General features: G+C 40.6%; 1 pseudogene; it reads right to left on the reverse strand.

The window, feature by feature from the left end:
• Positions 1–9,520: 9,520 nt before the first annotated feature.
• Positions 9,521–18,597, reverse strand: part of LOC124277523 — a 64,485-nt pseudogene continuing 55,408 nt past the window's right edge.

The raw sequence follows: 18,597 nt of genomic DNA on the forward strand, positions 1-18,597 counted from the left end.
TTGTTTACATTTTTGAGGAGAAAAAGATACACATTTTAAATTCTTACTTTTGCTTTTGTTTACATTTCTGAAGAGAAAAAGATACACATTGTAAATTCTTACTTTTGCTATTGTTTACATTTCTGAGGAGAAACAGATACACTTTGTAAATTTTTACTTTTGCTATTGTTTACTTTTCTGAGGAGAAAAAGATACACATTGTAAATTCTTACTTTTGCTTTTGTTTACATTTCTGAGGAGAAAAAGATACACATTGTAAATTCTTACTTTTGCTTTTGTTTTCATTTCAGAGTATCACCTGATTGGGTGAATATATACGCCTTTCAATAATATCTTAATATTCTATTAAGAGACATTAATACAAAATAGAGCCCATTACTCTTTGGTTATGTGGTTGAGGCATGGTCTCAAAATAGATGTGAGTTTATTATACATGAACACAGCTGCCACTATAGTCTTCACAAATGGTGAGCTTAAAGTAATCATTGTTCTAATGCACACAAATAGTGGTGTACTAATCACTTTGAGGTATGTTACTAAGTTGTATGTGTGCTGCAAGCTGATTGGCCTAAAGAGTTGTTTAACTGGAATTGAAGCCTAGAAATCTGGCCTTTTCACTGCGTATATATAATACGTTTGTTTCAGAGAAACACTACAGTTATTTATCGGTTGCACGTATGCAAAAACTACCATCTGTCGTGTCAACCTAAATATTGTTATTTCATAAGTTATCATATTTTGAACGTCATTTACTTTTCCGTTCAAGAACCAAATTGTGTATCACTTGTTCTTTGTAGTCACCTAGAAATTCAATGGAAATGGAGCTTTATATTTTGTCATGACGTCATATCTTTCTACTATGACGACATAATAGCTCAAAAGTGATGCTGATATCACATGATGGTTGTATGATGAGAATGATATTGTGTTTGAAGATTTGACATATACAGCTTACAGGTACATGCGCTAAATATTTAAGCGCTGATGCGAAGAGGGATGTTTTAGATGTAATTTTTCGATAATTAGAATTATATTTTTTTTCATTACTATAAAATAGTCTAATTAAACTGATATTGGTTTTCCTTTAAATGCATGAATTTGGGGCAAAACATCCAAAATACGGATAAACATCTTTATTTCAAACGGTGTTTTTATACTGATGCTCAGTAAAAATGCTTTCACATCTCATGCTTGAGACTGATCTTTAAAAAAGATATTGGCCGTTTAGTCATCCCATTAGACAGACATGTGAATCAGGTCATTGCTATCATTGTCCTGACTGTTTTTCGTGATGTTATTAGTCCCCTTAAAGGATGGAAATCACAGATTGTATTACAGTCCTAATTGTGTTCAGTCTGGCGTGGTTTAGATAACGATTTTGGAAAATGTGCAACTTTTTCCTTTCTTCAAATATTCTTGTTAATATTAGCGATCCTTTTTTTTCATCTGATTACAGAGATGTTCCAAAGTTCGGTCACGTGTGATTTCGTCATGCGTGTTCTCGTTAACTTCGCGTGTAAACACATTCGTGGTCACTCGAATGATTCCGGACAGTCCCGATCGATGACTTAAACCAATTTTTTCCGTTTTCGGAAAATCTGCCAAAGCGAAATAATTATCAAATTGTTCTAACTCTTTGGTAGGGTAACAATGGTAATTTGTTGCAATAACGTTTCCAGGCACTTGTTATATATTCAGTGTAATAAAAGAATTTGACTGTTTCATGACACATTGTCATATGCAAACTGTGTCTATAACCACTAATATCGAGGAGGAATTTTTCCAAAAGTACTTAGAGTCATACAAGCATCTGATTGGTCTGTTGTGTTTTGAAACATAGATAGATGGTTGAAGATTGTTGTTACCGGTTACGGAGAGGTATCACATGGACACATTGCCAAAAGTTGTCAAGTATGTTTCGTGTTCCAGTGATGGTCATAATATTTGAATAAAGTTGACAAAGAGGAACCTTGTACGAGTAAACCTGTGTATAACTACTTTCAGGATATGTACCCGGTGGAACAAAGTTGGCTAGTTATGTTCTTAGCATCGAATGGTGGTCTTAACAGCCTAGTACTAATGGGGACTGGCTTATATGGTCCTTTCATCCAAATAGTGTGGATCGGTGCTCATACTTTCAATCACTGGGTTTCAATGTTTACTTGATTAGATGCATTCTGCCACTGAAATAAAGCCAAATATGGAGTTCATTCACTCCTAAACTATAGACAGAAATGTAACGTGACACGGTTTCATGTTTGCGTTTGATTGGTAAAACGTTACACATTATGTACTTGTAAATATTCAGCTGTTGACGCACTTGTACAGTCATAGAAATGTGAATAAACATTGACAATCTCACAGTAGAGGAGCAGTTTTAGTGTTGTCTTAAATATATGCAGTTTCCAGTCTCATTAGAATCTACGGGTAAGGATACCCGTCTGTCTGAAGATCCGGCATCACTCCCACAGAAGGTCGCATCAGGTGGATCTTGAGCTTATTTGACAACGAAAATGGTTGGTGGAGAGATGGGACAACGACTGGAACCTTTAACATGCACTTCCTTGTGTAGAGGCCATGTGACTTCCGGTTACAGCATATATATTCTGACAACTAATCGGAGTAACATGGCCTCTACTGATTCTCGCATATTTTGATCTGAAATATCTGCTCTCAACATGCATTGTTACACTTCAGCAACTCTTCTGTTACACAATATATTAAGTGATAAACAGTCACTGATAAAAGCTTCTAACAAGCGCAATGCCACCAATCCACCCCCTGTAATAGAACACTATTCTAATGACAAGGTGTTATTTCTTTAAAAAAATTAAAAGTAATTTCAGTTCATGTCCACACAAACTACAGTGAAATGCGACACGGTGTTTAACATCTACTGCAGGTATTATGTTAAGGCAACTATTTTAGCATAAAACATAATGGACATTGCCGCCTGTGAGGCGCTAGAAGATTAATAGTCACATGTCTTATCCCACCGGGTATCCATGTTCTGCTGGGTGAACAGAGGCAGTTTTGAACAAACTTGAATAAGGTGAATCCACATGTTACATATACACTTCGTCGTGGGGGCAAAACAGAAGTCCAAGAAGCTGTGAGGAGTCAAGCTGCCAAACACGGTCACCCATCCAAGAATACTCCGCGCTCAACGTTGCTTACACACACCACCACATACTATACTTATATCATCCTCGATAATCTCCAGGGTATACGTTACGATCACTCTCCAGTAAACCCTGGATGCAACCACGGCTTGGGGCGATGATTTTATTACCTCCCTTGGCTGGCTCACAGTAGCCAATCAGTTAAGCCGCCGTTACAACCGAGCTTGCCAGTGTCAACAAAGATTGCGGTCGCAGTTGCAAAGGTTTGTTCGCAGTGCCACTCAGATTTTTTGGGAAATAATAAAGACAAATTCACAGATCTGAAACTTTAAAAAGAATATATGAAAGAACTCCTTCTACTTCTTTCAGAGTACCTCTGCATCAGTTGTGTTGCCAAGTTTAAACGGTTAGATAATTTAAGACGCGAAAGTGAGTAGTGATTGGTTCGCTCAACTTCCCAGCGTAGGCACATGACTGGATAAAAGGCCAGCCAAGGGAAGTAATAAAATCATCGGGCCAAGCCGTGGATGCGACCAGGGTATAGTGAAGAGTGATCGTAACGTATACCCTGGAGACTATCGAGGATGTACTTATATATACACCCCTCCATTCCTTGTTGGTTTAACGCCGTGCTGAGCTATATTTCAGTCATATGACGGTCTGTGAATAACCGATCCTGGTTATAAATTAGGACTGGTCTTCAGTGATGCATGTTTGTCGTAAGAGGCGATTTACCGGATCGGGTGGTCAGGTTCGCTTAATTGGTTGATGCATGTAATTGATTCCCCATACTGCAGATTGATGCTCATGATGTCAGTCATTGGAGTATCTGTTCAGACTCGACTAAACTGATGTGCAAAAGAAAGTACACAGGTTGTGTTTCTTCCAATAAGATAAAAATAACAAAACCTTTTTATGAAATGGAAAATGTATGTTGAAGCACACTGCAATACACGTGTTTTATCAGCAAAATGACATTGTAACAATAAACAGCGATGTAGTGATGACCCCTGCAGACGGTTCCTACGATGCTGGAAGGTCAAGGCCATTCCACGGTAGGCCCATACATGCCAGCAGGAAGAAGTCGTCTTGTCACTGTGAATCGGCTTACGCGATGACCCAACATCCAGTTGCGTAGGTGAATAACCCGCAGATAGCGATCCTCTTGGGGTGTTGTGACTCTGGAACGTCCACTTCTGGGTCGATCACATGTCTGGCCTGTCGTACTGAAACGGTTAAACAGCCGAATTATGGTTTGTCTTGTGCAACCCAATGTCCTTGCAATATCGCTGTTGAAAGCACCCATTTGTGTCATTCCTTTGGCCCGTTCTCGTTGCGCCGACGTCAATCTTGGCATTTCCTCGTGAGATTTCTGTCAAGTGATTGTTCAGTCTTCAGGACAAACAGGTTTTATACTCTCTGTCAGAAAAAGTGCTGGTGCATGGGACAATAATCTCAATTTTGCAAAAATTCGTGCAAAACACGTACAAATGTTTTTAGTTGCATTTTGGCAAATGAAACATGATGGTTGCGTTCTATACAATCAATGTTTTTCAATAATTTTATTAGTTAGAACGCATATTTTGGATTGCAACAACAATTACACCTGTGTTCTTTCTTTTGCTCGTCAGTTTATGTTCCAGCCGTCATTTATTTTAGCTGGAATATTAGCGAGTGCAGCGTTAAACGAAACGAAACCAACCAACAAACAAACATATCGGTTTTGAATAATGCAATTAATGTTCTTGTATTATTTGTCACGTCGACAATTGCTGTGGCCATGTATGTTCACGCGCGGGTCATACTGTAAGGGGGCGGTGGGGTAGCCTTGTTGTTAAAGCGTTCGCTCGTCACGCCGAAGACCCGGGTTCGATTCCCCACATGGGTACAATGTGTGAAGCCCATTTCTGGTGTCCCCCGCCGTGATTTTGCTGGAATTTTGCTAAAAGCGGCGTTATGCCATACTCACTCACATACTCACTCATACTGTAAGCTTTCTCAACAGTCATGTCACGAGGGGGGATATTTGGAATATCGGGGTTGTTCGCCTAAGTCTCCATTACTGTAAGGTACCAAGGATATGGTTCTACGCCGCTTTTAGCAATATCCCCGCAATATCACGGCAGGTGGGGAATCGAACCTAGGACCTTCTTCCCCATCTCTCGATCGGAAACTCATTCTCTCGTTCTGTACTGACCATCGGGATCATGTACAACGTATTATGCTATTGTTCCGTGAACGTTCCCATCAGCCAATAAACAACGTGTTTTTATGTTCTTGACTTCTGTGAACAAAGCATTGTGAACGGAATGGTTGATTTGTTGATCGTGGATACGGGCTAAAACGACAAGTTTTTCGGTCAAAGTTTGCTCGGGGTCCACCCAATGCCACCTTTTATCCGACAGATCCTCATCACAGAGGCGTTTCTAATACAAGTAGTTCTGGGCCATGTTGCACAAAGCTAAGACTTTCTTAAGCCTATGTTGAAGACTGGTAGCTTTGATAACCTCAGCTTGTGCAAGTGAGCCCTGATTTTAACGAGATTACACTTCATGGGTCTTTATGGTTATAATAATCAAAAACAAAATTCAAAGTGACATTGTCAATGTTTATTTGCGTATCTGTAACAGTAAAACGCGTCAACAGCTGTATATTTATATGTACAATAATGTAAACATTCGATCGTGTCATCGTTTCCTTTACATGTATAACAGAGAGAGTAAATGTTGTTTAGCGCCGCATGTGGCTATGTAACGGATAGTAAATCATCGAGTCTGTGATAGAAAACAAGTGATTGTAAACATTAACATTGTGTAAACTGACTCGCTATCAGTGAACTCGCAAGGATCCAGGTTAGAATCTGTCTTCAACAACCATTGCAACTAGCGGGATCGGGTGGTCAGACTTGCTGTGTTGCTATCTGCGGTCGCTGCACTTAGCAATATTTCAGCAATGCAATGTGGCGGCGGTCTGTATATAATCGAGAACACACAATACAGTGACCAGCATCATGAGCATCGATCTACGCAACTGGGACATGTGGTCACCCATGTCAGCAAAACTGACCATCCGATCCCGTTAGTCGCCGCTTACGACAAACATGGGATAAAAAAGACCAAATCATAACCCAAATCTTCACGGGAACAAACATCTGTATCTTTTGTCCGAGACAGCTGGTGATTAGACCCAATGTCGAGAAGTTTGCATCGACGACAACGTATGCGATGGGGCAACTTAGTACTGTCATGGGCCCTGACAAACTGGCGGAACGTTTGGTTTGAAGAAAGAGTGTCTGCCGACGTCGAAATATCCATTTTGCACCGAATTGTGTTCGACAGGACGAGGAACTCGGTGGTGTGATGGTTTGGGGAGCCATATCCTTAACATGAAGATCCGACTTGACGGTCGGAATCTGACAGCAAGTCGGTACACTGACCAACATTTTCAACGTCACCATCTTCTGATTATGTTTCATCATGGCAGCACTTTACCACTTCATAATTCATACACGGCTTTCAAGATCGCCGGATCGAAACCCGAAAGAGCATGTGTGAGATAAACTCGATAGATGTAGGTCCACATCAACATTGGCAAAGTGACTGGGCAAAGGCGTTGTAGGAACATTGGGGGACAATTCTACAGGACGGAATCATTCAGTCTGTGTCAAGGAGGTGTAGAACCGTGATAACATCACACGGTGGTCATATGGATGCAGTTGCCTATGCAGCATACAATTATGTCTTCAGAACACATAACTACGTTTCATCCATGTATAAATCAAATAAATGAAAAATGAACATTAAATTGAACACAATCTCAAAGTTACATTTCAAGGAGGAAGTTTCCCAGGATCATTGTCAATCTACATAATTGTGCACAAAACATAAAGGGTGTCAGCCCGATCTGTCGACAAATGAAAAATAGGATGTTGCTAATCGTCGACAGAACAAAAAAACCGGAGTGTCGACATCGCGTGGTCAACATACCGTGACGGTGTTAATTAGTGAAAGAGAATGTTTGCTTAGTGATTTGCAAGTGACCATGTTCGTTCATGAGTAAATGAATTACGTTAATTATAGAGAATGTCTTTTTAACAATTTGTAAGAGAATTAAGGTTGCAAACAAACTATTATTTTTAAAATACGTTATGTGATTGGAAGGATTACCATTTTGGAGTTTAAAAAAAAATACCGGAAAGAAACAGAGAGCTTACATATTATTTTGTGATATTGGGAGTAGAAGGGTTATTGGAATGCTGTTAAAAACATTTATTTGGATACATTTGGATTCCGTTACTACCACCTGGGTAGAAGGTCCATGGACTCTGCCAAACTGGAATTATTTTGAAAATGATGGACACAGAACTAACAATAATTTGGAAGGTTGGCGCAACAAAATCAACAAGTATGCCATAAAGACACATCCGAATGTGTTTGAGGTTGTGCGAATGTCTGCAAAAAGAACAGCCAGGTCCTGAAGTTAAACTTCAGCAGATCCGAGGACAGCAGAGGACCCGTCCGTAGACGTCGCTACCGAATCATCGACGCTAGGATTCGGTCCTTCTTGCCAACACTGACTTGAACTACACAGACCATGTGTCAGAGTTGCTTCATCTTGGCTGAACATTACAGATTACTTTAGTGCAGATATAAAGGAGTTTTGGCAAGAAGAAATATCTGGACTCATCTTTCATATATACTCATGCCAATAATGGTTGTCACCCCCTTCCATTATTTTAATTGGAGAAGGGGTGTGGGGTGGAAGTGTGAGGTGTGTTGGGGGTTTGGGTGGGGAGGGGGCTGACAACCATTATTGGCATGAGTATATTTATTGCTTATACACATGCAGAAGTCACTTATTTCTATAATACACACACACAAAAATATATATTGTGTGAGATTTCTGAAATATATATACAAATATGTTATATTCTGTGACATATGATACATACATATTGTCTTCTATATAAATATTCTGTTTCGAGAACACTGGGCGTGAAGTCACTCATGTAGATCATCATCTCCCTTACCCCGGACTGTCGACAAGTAATTTGGACGGATTATTTGTTGTTGTCGACAGTCCGGGTATAAACCACATAAAGTGAACTATACGGAGACATGTCCTACTCCCCCTGAATATATCTACACAGCTGACAATAATCTACAGATTAGTATATTGCGCAGATGCAGAAGAAAACATAAATGAAGCTCAACACGGTTCCAGTGATCGTATTATCATTCTCCAAACCATTGTGTAAAAATATGTAACTGCAAAAGGCGGTAAATTGTATGTACCATGGTCTCTTCATGCCTTTCCAAGGTTTCACAAATTGTCATCTTTTCGAAAACATATGATTTGCTCCTAAGAAATAAGTTATGGAATCTTTCAACAGCAACACATTTCTATGTAATATGTATAATAATGTGAAACTGAGGTATATGTAAGAAGAATTATGAAGATTTAGAGTTTCACAAGTAGGAGTAAGACAGGGTAGTATTTTAAGGCCAATCTTGTTTATCCTTTTTCATTGTGCGCAAATCCATGCTTGCTACACACATGAAATTCAGGGTCAGCATGTAGTTACTTGCGGATATTACCTGAGATTATTAGCTAATATTGATAAAATTTACAGATGATATTATATTGTCATATAGTACTATTAATGATTTTCAAGAACTTGAAAACTATTCTAATGAATGGAAACAGAATCAGTGGAGTTATTGTCTTAACATTGGGTCACGTTGTCGAGAGAAGAAAAGGGAAACATTTAGAAATTATATCCTTGTGTAAATACCTGGGTGTATAATGTACACACCACCTTACATGGCCAAAACACATGCAAAATATGCATCAGTATCAACACAAACAGTATACATATACTCAAACAAAAGGAAGTCCTTCATTTTGTTTATTTGATGTGAAAATGAGCCCAGTAGCGACATATGGATCAAAGTGTGGGATTCGTAATGACTTTCAAACTTCATAATATATAATTTATGAAAATGCGTTATCATACTTACATATTCTTCTGTATAAATAAAATCTTTAATAATATATTTCATTATATTTGTATCTATCGATATATTTAAATTAATGGAAACAACAAATGTTCTTTACCGAACAATGTCTTCTGTGTTAATTAATTCATTAATGAGCTATGCATGCCTCCTGTGGGTACTCTTCAACAACTGGGCTGTTCCCACTTCCATCGTAGGGATGTGGAAGCCCCACCTATGTGCACTCAACCATTAATGAAAGCGTCTCCCAACTGGGAGGACACCGGAATCTCAAAAACAGCGAAGCTACCAAATATGTATATGAGTAGGTAACTCAAATAGGTATATGGACTCACTAGTATGGTGTAAAGATTGACTGATATCAAGCTCTGCTATAATAAATTACATGTCCTGCTTCGCTTTTGACTTTCCGGTCTGGGATGTCACTGCCCATTCATTGTCGCCAGAGTTCGGCACCGTGGCTTTTTCCGATGACCTCTCTTCTTCACTATCTGAACTAAAGTCCGAGTCAGCGGAGAAGCTAGTGAAGTCGTCGTCTGGTTCCACAACTCTGCGGCTCTTGCCGCCCACGAGGAAGTAGGTGGTCATCATACCTTTCCCCTTTACTTCAATCCGTCCGCGTTTCTTTAACTGGTAGCCGTTCTTTCGAATACATCTGGAAATAACGGTCACTGGATTAACGTAAATATGTGTTGGCTGGTTTCAAGAACTGACATACCAAGATGATCCCGTGATCAAACCGAATTTCGGATCCTGCTACGACTAAGAGAGGCAACTGATGAAGTTGACTAACACTTGGATAGACATTTCCAAGTGAATGAGTGCGACTCACTTTGACCACTATTTCTGATTTAACGACATGTCGTCTCAATGTGGGACAAAAATCCCGAAGCGGGTATAACATAGCTACGTCGTCACACCGGAGAGCGTGATCACGGAAACCAGAAGCTCAAAAACAATCTTTCATTAGATATACCATATCAAGAATGAGTGAGTTTCCTTATACGCCGCTTAAATTATCAATACTCCAGCAGTATCAGGGCTGGGGAAACCAGAAATCAACATCACACAATGTAGCCATCATGTGGGGTATCGGGCCCGCGGTGACGAGCAAACGCTATGACCACTAGGCTAACACACACACGCGCACGCACACACACAGTGGCACTGGTATATTTTACACAAGAGTTGGTCGGTTGGTTTGTTGTTTAATGCCGCATTCAGCTATATTCCACCTATATGGCGGCGGTATGTAAATAATGAAGTCTGCACAAGATAATTTAGTGATCAACATCATGAGCATCGATCTACATAATTGGGATACGATAACGTGTGTCAACCAAGTCAGCGAGCCTGACCACCTGGTTCCGTTAATAATAATTATATTAATACCAGCGGTCGTGTCTGGCAGTTCATTTTAAGAGTGAGTGAGTGAGTAAAGTTTTACACCGCTTTTAGCAATATTTCAGGATTATGACACTAGAAATTTTGGGCATCATACATTGTACCGATGTGGGGTACACGTGTCTTCGGGATGACGAGAGAACCTTCAACCACTAAGCTATCCCACCAACCCTTCGCTTTAGGAGAGAGGACAAGGACAAGTCTCAGGTCATTCCGTTTGAAAAACATATTATTAACTGATCATTTTCCTGATTGCATAATGCGTTTGATAAGGACAATTACTCTTGGTTACGTGTCGAGCATTTTCGCATCTAACTCGGTCCCATTTAGCACACCATCCACAGAATCCAATTTTGTCAGTCATTAATAATGTGACGCTAGAAATGTTCTGTGGCGATGCGGATGCGCATGCTGTTCGCAACTGCCGCTATGTTAACTTGACTCTGAGGTGGTGAGGTGAAACTGGGTTTTACGTCGTGCTTGAGAATATTTCGCTCATATGACGACGTGCAGGCGTGTGTATGTGTATGTGCGGCTGCTTGTACTAGCCCAGACTGAAGCTGGTTTTATAGTGCTAGCTCACTGAGATACCACGCCGCAGTGAAGCATGAATACCCCACTCAGACACATTATACTGACTCCGAGCCGACCAGTCCTTGTTGTACCCATTAATGCCGAGCGCCAGACAGAGACCAACAAATACCATATTATAACGTCTTTTGGTATGACGCGGTCGGGGATCGAACCCGCGACCTTCCGCTCTCCGGGCGGACGCTCTAACCACTACACCACGGAGGCGGTTACTTGACTCTGAACAAAAGATACCGGAGCACCTTTCCTCAGTATATTAACGACTTTAACTTAAGTATTTGTTTTGTTGAGAAACAAAATATGTAATTCAATTAACATCAATTCAAACGAATTGTAATCAAAAATTTCATTCCACAAAGGACAGCGCAAAAAATTTGCCTATGTTATCACAAAAAGAAACTTTTACAGTAAAAGGTATATGGGAAATTACATTTATATCAAGGACCTAACCACCCGCAAATTATAAGTTTTTACAACGTTGTATCTGTATGTGGTTGGGCTGACGTGGATCCTACCCGGGACGCCATGACTCTCCATCCTGGATGCCGTGTTGACGCTGTCTCCAAACAGGCAGTAGCGGGGCATCTTCATCCCAACGACCCCTGACACCACGGGGCCTGTGTGGACCCCCACTCGGATCTGGGGGAAAACACACGTATATACCTTAGTTTATCTGTTGCTTAATATAAGAGGAACATGACGTACATATTAGAGGGTAGCAATGGGTAAAGACGACCCGTGTTAGAATTGGTCTTCAGGAACCCATGCATCACGGGGATCCTGCAGTAGGGTCGCTGGCCTGGTAGCATGTAATCCTTTCCGAAAATGTGCAGATCGATCATCATGATACCAATCACTAGGTGGTTCAAACTCGTTTATTTCCAGACCGCTGTCATATAGATGAAATATTGTTGAGTGTAAAACACCAAAAAAATCGAACAAAATAAGAAAGCAAAATGAGTGCTTGTAACACGTCCATATTATGAGTCTGGTATTGTTTACGCATCAACCAAGTTTTCGTGTCTGACAAGACCCATGAAGATCCAGGTTAGAATATTGATCTTCAGTAACCCATGCTTGTCGTAAGAGGCGACTAACGGGATCGGATTGTCAGAGGCTTGGCTTACACATGTCATCGGTTCCCAATTGCGCAGATCGATGCTCATGCTGTTGATCACTGGATTGTCTGGTCCAGACTCGATTATTTACAGACCGCCGCCATATAGCTGGAATATTGTTGAGTGCGGCGTAAAACTAAACTCACTCACTCCTACCTACGGTAGAGGTTGCCCCGTTGAAGGGGAGTTGACCGTGGCGGACTTTGCGTGGTCGGTGGACGGCTCTGGTACTCCGCTCACCACCATATAGGCGTCGCCAATCGTTTCCGTCTGAACATAGAAACAGCACGGACATTTCACCTTGGTGTTATACATCATTCAATAGCCATTTAATTCATATTTCAGAAATATTGCTCACAGCGGCGTAAACACCTACTCACTCACTACTGTTTTAACTCGGAAGCAGGTAGGCGTTGCAAATCGTTTTGCAGAGTTGGATCCCTTTTACGCGCCGACCACCACCATCATAGTCGAGATTGGGTTCAAATGAAAACGACAAATGATTAAATACTTCGAAATTGGGATAAGTGCACAAAACATAAATATAACATATGGTCCTGAAACCTCTGCACCCAATAGGATCTGACGTTTATTGATCGATCATGAAAAGCGTTGTTTAAGAAACTATCATGTAATATTGTGCTATTTTCACTCTTCACACCTGGCGGTGACAAACGGCTGATGGAAGCTGGTAAGCTGGGGTCATCTCTCATCTCTCTTGGCTGTGCTGAGTTGCACCTGAATGTGTGCTGGTGCTGTTCCACCAGCTGTTTGTCAGCCCTCGGTGTGAAGCATGAAAATAGCAAAATATTACATGATAGTTTCTTGAACAACTTTTTCCGTGATCGATCTTAAACGTCAGATTTCAGATAATGTTAGGTACAGAGGTTTCAGGACCATGTGTCTTATTTATGTTTTGTGCACTTGTCCCTATTTCGAGACACTTAATCATTCATCGTTGTGTGAGGGGAGTGTGTGTGTGCCGCCTACATATTGGTTACGAAACATGATTAAATGAGACTCAAAGCATGAATACGTCTTTTGTCTGAGGGAACGTTTTATCGGCTTGGCTAAATGGATTTCCATCGTAAGTAAATAATATGTTTGATCACTGTTTATCACAATAATCCGTTTCAGTGTTAATCGCTTTAGACCTTGTATCATGACGTTATTGATGTATACGGTGATGTCACGCCATGCCAGAGTGACGTCATGTCTGTTTAACTAATGGGAGCGTTCACCTGGAGAGAGTATTTTTGATAACTGCTGATAACTTTTGGATTTTATAATTCCCATTAACATATGTTTCCTTGTCAAACTAAGTATTTGATTACCAAATACTGTTTTATTAGATCGAAAATAAATAATTAGAATGATAATGATAATGATGATAATGATAATGAATCTATATAGCGCCTGCTTCCAAAAAGTATTTGCTCAACGGCGCTGAAGAAGAGAGTAAGAAAAGCCTATGAGAGGGATATTGTGAACAGGTGGGGTTTTAGGGCTTTTTTTGAAAGAGTCTTTACAGTTGATTTCTCTAATAGGGATAGGGAGGCTGTTCCAGAGTAATGGGGCTGCAGCTGAGAAGGCTCTGTCACCCATAGGGGTTTTGGTGGTAATTATGAAATGATACGCGCAAAATCACGAACACAATGTTGACCACTTGAATAGCTACATGGGTCAATTAAGCGCCAATGAAGATTTCTGTTATGAGAGTTATCTCCCTTCCCGAGCTTTTTGGTTCTATTTGTCTTCTTGTGCCAGGTTTCGCCTTTTTTTCACGTATGCTAAAAGTAATAATGAGGAGTTCTCTCCTGTTGATTTACGAGTCTTGCAGTACCCTCAATTGGCACAGTGCATATTTGAAAAAAATCGAATAGCGGTCGACTGCAGTTGGAAGTTGAATAGAACCACGCATTTATGAACACTACAGCAAAATGAGTCTGTGTGAAGTGTCTAGACACACGTCAAACGTCCTTTTAATGGCAGTATTGGCCATAACACCAATATTTACACTGTCAATATTCACCTAAATATATGGCAAAACTAATAAAAGGTCAGTGATAGCAACTCACATCAGCTTAATCGAAGGCAAAGGTCCAAATCGTTTCACGAGGCTTGCATCGATGACACCCAGTCTTACACAGACTTCTCTCTGTGGTGTGTTTAATAACGGCCTCTTACCATAGGTTGCCTTTTAAGGTATGATAGCCACGTCCACAAGGCGAGCCTTACGACTGTCGTAACTTAATGATAAAGTATGGGAGTTGTATCCAAAATATTCCTGTGTGTAAATGGACACTGAAAATGCTTAAATGACAGTCGATCAATGCATTATTACGAACAATGCTGTAACATTGAACATCGTAACAATGAAGGGAAACGGAATTTTCAACCTTCCTACGTTGGACTGTTAATAGCCTACCAAAGGTTTCTGTAAATGATAATACCTTGATAAATGCCGTCATAGTATCTAAACATAGCAAATAGCAAAAGCGGATATACTCCAACAAGTTGACTGCATTCGTCACAATGCCTTTTGGAGCGGAGACGGAACCACGTTGATAACATGGACACGGAACAAGCCAAATGGCGACTGGTACCCTTCTCTTGGAGCTTTTATCAAGCATCGCGAAAGGAATATACAGCCTTTGTACCTTGTATACATCGTGGTCATTTGTACACCTATCGAAGCGGTGGTAGAGGGTGTTCAGCATGTTGACTATGTCCAATGGCGTGCAGGCTGCAGCGATGTTGGTGAAGGTAACGATGTCGCTGAATAAAATTGTCACTTGGTCGAACTTTTCTGAAATTGAGCATAACACCATTTGTTTCAGTCGGCAACACATCTCGATAACGTTTCTGAAGAAATTACTGACAGCAAAATATGTTCATCGGTATCTCTAAATAAGACTGAAAGATGCTGATAGTGTTCAAAATTCTGTGGGCTTTGGCTAATGTCCAGAACCATATTTCCTGGTGAGATGCGAACCTGACCATCCGTTCCTGGTTTCTCTTGCAATATACCTGGGCTGCTTTAGACCTAGTCTTCACGGTTCTGATAAATTGGAATTTGACTGTCTTAATTTTAACCAATCAAGCATTTACACTAAACATCTGAGCAGATTGGAAACAGTGGGGCTTCTGGTGGTTAAATCGTGGTGTCATATTGCTTGGATTTTGCTGAAAGTGAAAAAACCCAAACATTCACGGATACTGTGTGTAAAAGGAGCACTACAACTAGCTTACAGCGCCTGTTAAATTTCCCCCAGGAAGTCCCTTGTCATTGATGAACTTTATCTTCATCACTGTCTCACCTGCTTCCACCTGTCTGCCGTTCTTCAGCTGATTCGCCACCTTCTGTGGCAGCATCTGATACAGCAGCACATCCGTCTTCTGTTTCTCTATCTCCAACGCCTGCGACGTCCGCTTCAACGCTGCTGTTGTTTCGTCCAACTTCCTGCTGTAGAGATGCAATACCCAGATGTTACTAGAGTGTTTCCGCAACGTATTAGGAACGAAACTGCAGTATGCAAGGCTTTGGCTTATTTACATGATACAACGGGTTGGCATCTGCATCATTCTTCAGGCCGTTTAATGCAGTAACTGACACAACCTGCAGCACTATATGACGTCAAAAAGGAACCTATAGATACATAATATATCCCCTCCAATTAATGTTAAATTCCGTAATTTCGTGAAATCTCAATTGACTGATTGTTTAATTCCTGCTTGCAAACGCTACAAGAATCTGCATCGAAACGTGGTACTCACGAATTTTGTCAATATTGTTCATCCCAACTTCTTAAATGCCTCTCAAACAAGGACATGTATTCGCTTACCTTTCAGGATCAAAGCTTTGTTGTCTCTTTCTTTCTCCGATTCCTTGGAAGATATTATGAGGAGAAAAACCGCATTAATAAACTTCTGAATGTTCGCTATGGACAAATTCATTTTAGGGTGGATAATCCTGAAAATTGACGTAACCGTCACGCCTTCTCGGAAAGGAACAGGGCACAGTTTGTGAATCATCACTCCACATTGTCGTATTTTTAAGAATCTGTCGAATATATTATGGTATGGGAAAGTTGAACAGAACTGAACAGCGTTGAGTTGAAAAGCTGAAATGTTTGTAGGCACCGCAACCGTCGTAGATTTGGACCCACGTTGCTCCTGACCTTGGGGAATCACGCGTTTATTGTCCAGCCCTTTTTTCAGGTTGACCTTGAAGACTGTGTGCTCCTGGGTCTTACCACTACCGATTACCTCCCTTGTTTGCTTGTGAACCGTTATATCCACCTTCTGTTTGAAGATGTCTCGTCCAACGGCTCGTATGGATCCTGTAATAAGAAATACGACATGATGTGACTACTCGGTTGGGATTCCGGGGTATGAATTCACTTGCCTGATCGCGTGTTCACCAAAGTCGTTAATCCTTACACAGAAAAGTACAAATTCTTGTATTTTAGGGATTGAGTCACATTTGGGATTCAAACACACATTCTCAGAAGCAGGCACCTAATAACAAGCACTCAAAGTCAGCGATCTAACCCACTCACTCACTTGACCACTGGTAGTTTAGATTCCATACTTTGTGTACCTCCCTGGCAAGTGTAAATTGTCCCGTCTCCCGTGGATGCAAGTTATAAATACAATCATTAAAATGTGGATTCGATGGGACTCAACCCCAAAAGTACTAGAATCTGTGCCTTACTGAGGAAGTGAAATCCCAAATATAAATATATTACTTGGGTTGATAACCAGGATCTTCACTGGCACCCGTTTATGGAGGCGGCAAGGCAAGGCTGTTTTGAGTTATGTCAACATAGACACTAATTTGTTTAATCTAAACGCTTTAATTTTTGCAAAAGAATATGGAACCCTCCACATCAATCGAAGAACATCCATGCCATGACAACTGGACGCTGCTCGGACAACTGAAGCTAAAATCTACACACGTTTAGATCCTAAACACCTGTAAATGTTACGACGTTCAGAACCTATACACGTGCAGCTCTTAATCGCGATCCTTAACATTTTGACTTAAACACGTCATGTTATATGGCAAAGATTATTATTTACGATGCATTATAGCAACTTGTTAAAGGGAATTTGCTGCATTAAGGGGAAAGCACATACGCTGTAACTGTTGCTTATAAGAATTTGCATAAAATGTGAGAATGTATGGATGGCAACTTTTCTATTATGAGAACTGAAAGAGTAGGAATATACTCCGAAACGTCGTGTTCCTCATCATAAAGAGACCCGCGAAAGTCCGGTTTAGAATGAGCCTTCAGTAACCCATGCTTGTCGTAAGAGGCGACCGGGATCGGGCGGTCGGGCTCGCTGACTGGGTTGGCACATGTCATCAGTTCCCAATTGCGCAGATCGACGCTCATGCTGTTGATCACCGGATTGTCTGGTCCAGACTCGATTATTTACAGACCGCCGCCATATAACTGGAATATTGCCGAGTGCGGCGTAAAACAAAACTCACTCACTCATAATAAAGAAGGTGACGTTCTAAACATGTATAAGAATTCCGCTGTATTTGGCCCTGAGTTGATTTGACACCAGCACCCAGATATGTATTCGAGTCACTGTATGATCCACATACCTGTAACAATGGGGTAGAGTCCAGGTCGAGTTGTGTAATAATGCAACATTAGAGATCCGTCAGGGTGAGATTCGCACCTGAAACAAATGACACGTGTACTGCATTGAATATGCTAGAGGCATCAGTTTACACAAGTATTGTTTTTTCGAGAGCTGGCTGAAAACGCTGAGCCTAATTCCGAATTGGCTACTAATTATTTTTCAGCATATACCCCTTCGATGCCCCAACCCCCTTTCAGCGAGGTCTTAATTAGACTGATACAGAAATCTTAGTCACGAAGGTGTAGAATGTCCTTTGGCCACAACGGAAATGATGAAATCACCGTTTGCATAATGCTTGCCTTTCATGGCCAGACGTGACATCTTTGATGAAGTACGTTGGTGCACTGTTGAATTTTTTTCAATATAATCTTCTCACGACTGCTACACATTAATACTAACTGGTGTTTTAAACGTCATCAAAGAGTTTATCTGTGAAAAATAGCTTTCAGAGTTTTTTCGCCAACATGAATGACATTGATTACCCAATTATGTTAATTTAGAAACCCAACAACATTTATGGCAAGTCATATTATATAATATGTACCAAAATTAAAAAAATAATGTACTAAAACCTTACCAACATTTAAGTAATGCTGAAATACATACTTACCAAAATTTGAGGAATGCTGCATTAGAAAAATCCCAACATTTACGAAATGCTCTGTTGGACGCCTACCAACGGTG

The sequence above is a fragment of the Haliotis rubra genome, unplaced genomic scaffold (genome assembly GCF_003918875.1).
Source record: "Haliotis rubra isolate DU_JTF1 unplaced genomic scaffold, ASM391887v1 Scf222, whole genome shotgun sequence".
Lineage (NCBI taxonomy): Eukaryota > Metazoa > Mollusca > Gastropoda > Lepetellida > Haliotidae > Haliotis > Haliotis rubra.